Raw genomic sequence first — 6690 nt, 5'->3', positions numbered from 1 at the left:
TGATTCAAACACCTGAGACAGAATTCTTTTGGTTCGTTATGCTTTGAAACTTGACTCGAGAGAAGCCTGCTGGTGTTGTTTATCAAGCAGTAGTGCTTATTAGCAACTGCGTCTCCGTCTTTCTCGATAAGAAGAAGATTGATCACCTGATTCCTTTGAAATGAATGAATGAATGAATGAATGAATGAAATGAATGAATGAATGAAATGAAAGCCTTTATTTAAAGAGGGTAGCACTTCATAGCCAGAGGCTAATAAACTTGTGACCCTCACAGATTACACAACAATATGCAATCAGATAAATATATAAGCTAAAATATGTAAACATTTAAAATAAGCATTTAAAATAAGACAAGATTTAATTAAGAAGATATTATTAAATAGTAAAATGATGCAAACATTGTTGTTCCTTAAAAATCTTGGCAAACATGTTCTTTTTAAAACATGCTATAGAATCTAGTTTCCTAATTTCAATAGGTATGGTATTCCACAGTCTTGTAGCCGAAACAGCCAAAGAGCGTCCTCCCTCTGATTCTCTTTTGTATTTAGGACAAAAAGCATTAATGCTTGAATATCTAGTGTTGCGGGAGTGCTGCTTATTATTCAAAATTAGGTGTTCATTTAGATAACTCGGCAAACGCCCCATTGATTCGCTTATACATTGTTATGCATTTATCTATCTTATGTTGATCATAAAACGGAATCCAGCCTAGCTTGTTAAACAAAGTAACTGATGGTGTCGTGCGATTGGCATAAGAAATAACTCGTGCCGCACGTTTTTGCAATCTTAAGACCCTATAAACCGACTCTTTGTCCCAATTTGCCAAACCACGTTAGCGTAAGACATAACAGGGCGAATAATGCTATTATAAAACTGAAGTCGCTGTTTAAGAGGTAAACAGGCTCGAATCTTACGCAGTATTGCGATTCTAGAGGCCATCTTTTACATACTTTCTCAATATGTTCATTAAATGACAATTTGCTGTCAATTTCTACTCCTAATAAGGTAGCACGATCCACATTATTGAGCTGTATTCCGTTTACAGTAACAACTATGTCACTTCCATTTATGTCAGCCACAAATCTTTTCCCAGTGATCGTGAGTACTTTAGTCTTGTCTTCATTTAATGGGAGCTTAATTGCTGAAGCCCATAATTGAATTTCAGAGACAGACTTATTTAGTGATGAACTTAAGTTGGCTAAGTTTTTTCCATCCGCAAAAGCCTTGACAGTCGTATCGTCTTCGTAAAGGTCCAACTGAGCACTTGTATACAAGGGCAAATCGTTAATAAACAAAATGAAAAATAAAGGACCTAAAATACTGCCCTGAGGGACTCCATGCAACATCAAAGCTTCGCTTGACTCACTCCCATTTACATGGACAATTTGCTTCCGATCCGACAAATAAGAGTGACACCAGGCAAGCTTCCGGTTGACTATACCGTACAGCTCCAACTTGCGCAACAATAGCTTATGGTCCACCATGTCGAAAGCCTTTCGATAATCGACCAGGACCATGCCGCATACATGATTGTTATCTAAGCCGAACAAAAGCTCGTCAACTAACTTAATTAAAGCAGTCTCGGTACTGTACATCCCACGAAACCCAGACTGTCTAGAATACAACAAGTTATTATCCATAAGAAAAGCATATAAAGAATTGTGTAAATGACGTTCGATTACTTTTGAAACCACTGGTAGCACAGAAATCGGGCGGTAATTAGACGGATCACTGGCCGCACCCTGTTTGAAAAGTGGTGTCACGTTAGCGGTTTTCCAACGAGTAGGAAACGTTCCTGTGGAAAACGACATGTTGATAAGCCTTGCTATGCTTGGAGCTAAAATAGGAGCAGCAATACGCAAAAACCTGGCGCTGATTTTATCGATACCTGCAGCCTTGTGAGGACTGATCCCCTTTATAATCTGGAGCACCTGAGCATTGGTTATGTCTGGAACAGAGAAAACCATATCCGGATCTTTGCAGGACTCCACAAAGTTTACCAACTTGGACAAGTCTGATGGCGTACTTCCGAGTCCGGATCTCAGATTATCGGTGATTGAGGAAAAATATGAATTAAAATGCTCCGCAATTTCTGTAGCATTTTAAACAGCCTTGCCATCCAACTGAAGCTTACTAATCCCTTTATTCATCTTTCCAGAACCAATCAATGTTTTTATCATATTCCACGTTGCTTTAGGGTTGTTTCGATTTTCTTCGAATGCATTCACGTAAAACTCACGCTTTGCTGAGCGCAAGGTAGAAACAGCCTTGTTTCTCCCCACTCGATAATTTGCCCAGTCAGAACTATTGTTCGATTTCCTAGCCACCTTCAATAGGTGATCACGAGAGTGCAATTTCTTAATTAATAGCTGCATTTGTCATCCAGTGGGGCTGAGTGGTGTGTTTGATTCTTTTTTCACGCCAAGGACAATGATCATTGAGGGCAGAATTAAACATCTTCTCCCAAGCATAAACAACATCATCAAGTCTTCGAACACAAACGCTGTCTCCCATGGGATCTGCTCTAGTGTTCGCTTGAATTGATCCTCATCAAAAGATTTCATGTCACGGTACTTGATTCGAGAAGATTGTCTGTTTAAATTTTCGCGTGCATACTTGCGAACTATAAAGACCGGTAGATGACCTGCTAGGCCAATGTCTGCACTGGTGACAAAATTTATTCGCTGTGGTTGATTACAGTAAACATGATCAAGGCAAGTTTTGCTTACTGGGCGGGTTGTAAAATCGACCAACTGTTTAAAATTCATACCACGCAACCCTTTAGCGAGTCTATGCTTATCATAATTCTTCCTATCCTTATAGTCAATGTCAATGTCAATGTCAGAGACAATGATAGTTTCTTTGTTTAACAAATGAACCCTCTCGATGAGCTCTTCGATTTTAATATCATCATCCATTTTGGAGGACGGTGGTCGGTAAAAACTTCCGAAAATAATGTATCGCTTCGATGTATAAGGACACACTTTCAGCCAAATTGCCTCCACCTCCGTGCTTTCTAAGTCATTCTCCGATTTGCAATAAGATCCTGACTAATAAGAGCCATAATAAATCCTTTCTTCGGCTGGTGACTTGCTTATTCTGAGAGGATAGACTCTGGCCTCACTTTCATAACCAAACAAGTTTACCGCGATATTTTCGTTCTGATTTTGAAACTTTTTTATCTTGTCAAGCTCAACCGGGAAGTTGATTCCTCTCCAGTCGAGTTGATCAGATTGTTCTTTAAGAATCTTTGTTTTTCTTTGAGGGTTTTTCTCAACTGGATAAAGCGCTCTTGTAATGCTCCATTAAAACATTCATTATCTTGATTTTCCATATTGATTATTGCTTTTTTTCCTTTAAGCTATTTCGGAAATTCGATGTAAGAGCTGCCGTTCAAAGGGTTGTACTGTACAAGGTGCAGGTCAAGTGAAATGACTCTGTGAAACTCCCAGTTACTTCCGTTACAAAAAAAGTGTCGAATTCTTCAATTCTTTCTTGAATAGTTTGCATAAATCTTTCATATTCTTCAGATTCATTAGTTGCATTAAGATTTTCATTTGTGTTGGTGTGGAAATAAGCGTCAAGATACTGAACTTCTCCATCCATGGCTCGCCTCTTCATCTCGCAAGAAAGAATCATCTTGAGTCCGCCGGGGAGTTGTCTGGCGGTTCTCTCTCATGACTTTCAAGACTACCGGTTTTACCTCCTGCATAAATTAATTTGGCCCAAAACCCTCAACTCCATCTATTCTGAACTGCCTTGCGAAACCTCTCAATGCAGATGCTGACTCGCAGGCGCGCCAGCGTCCGTTGTCTCGAACTGTAAATGGATTATTTTCGTAGTTTTCAACGAACTCGTTCCATTCGTCCGAGAAATCTGAAGTTGTTGAGCGTAAGTGACTGCGTCTCAATCCAAGCATCTCTTCAATTTCTCTTATTTCTCTTTTCCTTTGTTCTTGCGGATCAAGCGTCAGCGACTGCGCCAGCGTCGGTCTGCGTTCTCTGCTGCCCAGAATTTCTTGTTGGTCTGAGAATTGGAGCATTGAAATCTGCTGGAATTGGATGGTCAATAATGTTTGATATCAACTCAATCAACTCCTGCTTTCTGAGGCTTGAAAATTTTTTTAGCCCGAGTCGTTTTGCCTCGGCTTTTAATTCTTTAACATTCCAGTTCTCCATTTTTATAAAAATATAGTTTTTTTATATTTTCATAAAATTTTATCTTGGTTTTTTTTCAGCCGCTTTGCTTGAGAAATTCTCTTTGAAAATTTGCTGGAATAAGATCAGTGTGGTGATTATAAAAATCTGCTTTTCTTTTCAAAGTTAATTGTGAAATTTTTCTGAGCTCCCCTTGCTCGCCTTATTGAATCTGCAATAATTGTCAACGAAACCATTTTGATTTAAAAAACAAATTAAAATGTTCATTGCGTGGTTAAGATGAGATGAAGAAAAAAGAATTGCTGAGAAAAAAAGAACAAAAGCCTTGAATGATTTCAAAGCAGAATATCCGAATGCAGATTTGAGCAAGTTCGAAGTGCAAGTAATATTCTTCAGCAAAAAGGAGGGAAAAGTTTACTTAAATCGAGCTGATGGTGTTCTGCAGTTTCACATTTATTTCACAATCAGAAGAATTCTCTTTGAGATGGGTGGAATACAGAGTGAATCGGCTCTCCCGGGCGACTCAACTTTCAGTCAGACGAATAATAACTACGATCAGCCGTCGTTCAAAAGATTGTGTTCAGAATTTGGAATTTCGTCGAGGAAAGACTTTCGCTTCAAAGAAGGAGACAATCACGGTCTCGGATCTGTTTTCATTTATGTCACGAATACTGGACCTATGGCAACAACAATCCCATATCCTGGTGACAACAAGTTCAGCGATGAAGTGGAAAAGGTATAAAAGGCAATCTGATATATTTCATATGGAATGACAATGTTAAAGTTGAAAAACAGTTTGAGTTTTTCATGGCAGATAAGTCAGAAGGCTTGACGCAAGCCGGGATGGCGAGATTGAATCAGTCGATTGAGGCATTTGTTTATTGCCTTCTTGGTTCACAAGTCAATGTAAGATCATCCATCTTGGGTTTATCAGGAAGTGCGAAAGAGGCTCAGCGTGAGTTCCTTGTTTTAGTTGAGGATGCGATCAGAATGACAGACATCTCAAAGAGCGTACAGAGGTTTCAGCTCGCGATTGATGAGGCGAAAGTCAGACTTGATCTTGCAATCTCACCAGGTAATTGGCTCATGCCTTCAAATCTTCTTTTGAACACACAGAGCACAGTTGGGTATAATAACAAGCTGAAGAAGGCAAGTTCTGACATGAAGTTTGGGGTCAATAAATCAGTGAATTTGGATATGAAATCAGTCGGAGTTAAGCATATGAATGGGGGCTTATCGAAAATCAAGAGACCTACTTCTCAAAAGGCTTCAACTGAGGTTCAGTCTGAGACCACGAAGACAAGCGCGAGCAAGAGCGAGAGCGAGAGCGCCAGCGAAACAAATCATGATAAAATTAAGGTTGGATTGATTTCAGTTGGACTGGTCTCAGCCTTCCTGATTCATCGCCTTTTTGTTTTGAAATCGCTCAACCATGAATATGGCAACACCCATTATCAGAACCCAAGCATTTTGTCCGAGAAAGCTGATATCACTGAGCCAGCAGCTCTGAAAATGAAGCCGACTATCGAACAGATGAAACCTGGTAAAATTCCAGCGATCTTTTTTCCAAGAGTCTTCAGCCCGTTCTCCACCCCTTTTGCAACAGTCTTCAAGCCTTTTGTCAATGCGCTCACAATCACTCCAATCGTTGTTCCAACTGCCAAAACAACAGCAGAGACTGTAAACCCATACTTTTTGAAGATGTTTCTCACTCTCTCACGGAGCGATAATCTTTCTTCTAGTCTCTCTCTTTCATTCTCAAGAGCATCAATCTGCTCTTGATTTTCTGCTATTCTTTCTCTTGCTCGTTTTCTTATAGCAGGGTTTTCATTCTCATCATTAGCAATATCTCGATCATCTTGAATTGACTGTTGCAGCTTCTCAATTTCTTTGTCTTTCTCAGCAATCAAAACCTCTCGCTCTGGACCAGGTGATTTTTTAATTTCTTTTGAGAGACTTGGATTCAACCTTTGCTCATTTGTGCCTCTTTCTTCAGTAAACAAAGGATATGTCTTCTTGCCTTGACCAAACATCTTCACCTGCAACCTTCCTTTCTTGCTATAAGAAACTTCAAGTTCTGAAGCTTTTGCCTCAGGAAAAATTGCAGTAAGTGTTTCCCATGCATTCTCATTTGAAGTTAAAACTCGCGAACCAAAAATATCACCTTCAATAAAAGATGTCTCAGCAGTTTTTTAACCCTTTTCTTGCTCTCTGTTCATTGTCGTCATTGGAATTTCTTCGCTTGAGGGCCCTGGAGTTGAATTCTCGTCTGGTTGAAAAGGTGTTGTTGTGTCACCTTCATCTGCTCCCGCCTCGTCATCTTCTTCATCATCATCATCATGTTCTAACTGAGGATCAGTATCTCCAAAATCTGCCAATTTTTTTAAAATATCTTTTATAAAAAATGGAATTCGGTGAAAGAATTGGCCCGAGTTTTGAAAAAAAGATGTCACACGCTCTCAAGGCAGACCGTGTGATTCACAGAGTAACATTCAACCCGAATAGTGCTTCCCCCGGTGAAGTCCTTAGGGTT

At 39.6% G+C, this 6690-nt stretch overlaps 1 pseudogene; it reads left to right on the top strand.

The window, feature by feature from the left end:
- Positions 1–3774: 3774 nt before the first annotated feature.
- LOC148732690 (uncharacterized) lies at positions 3775–5556 on the top strand (annotated as a pseudogene).
- The last annotated feature ends 1134 nt before the right edge of the window (positions 5557–6690 follow it).

This window comes from Stylophora pistillata, chromosome 4 (genome assembly GCF_964205215.1).
Source record: "Stylophora pistillata chromosome 4, jaStyPist1.2, whole genome shotgun sequence".
NCBI lineage: Eukaryota > Metazoa > Cnidaria > Anthozoa > Scleractinia > Pocilloporidae > Stylophora > Stylophora pistillata.
This window is presented reverse-complemented; position numbering and strand designations above follow the sequence as displayed.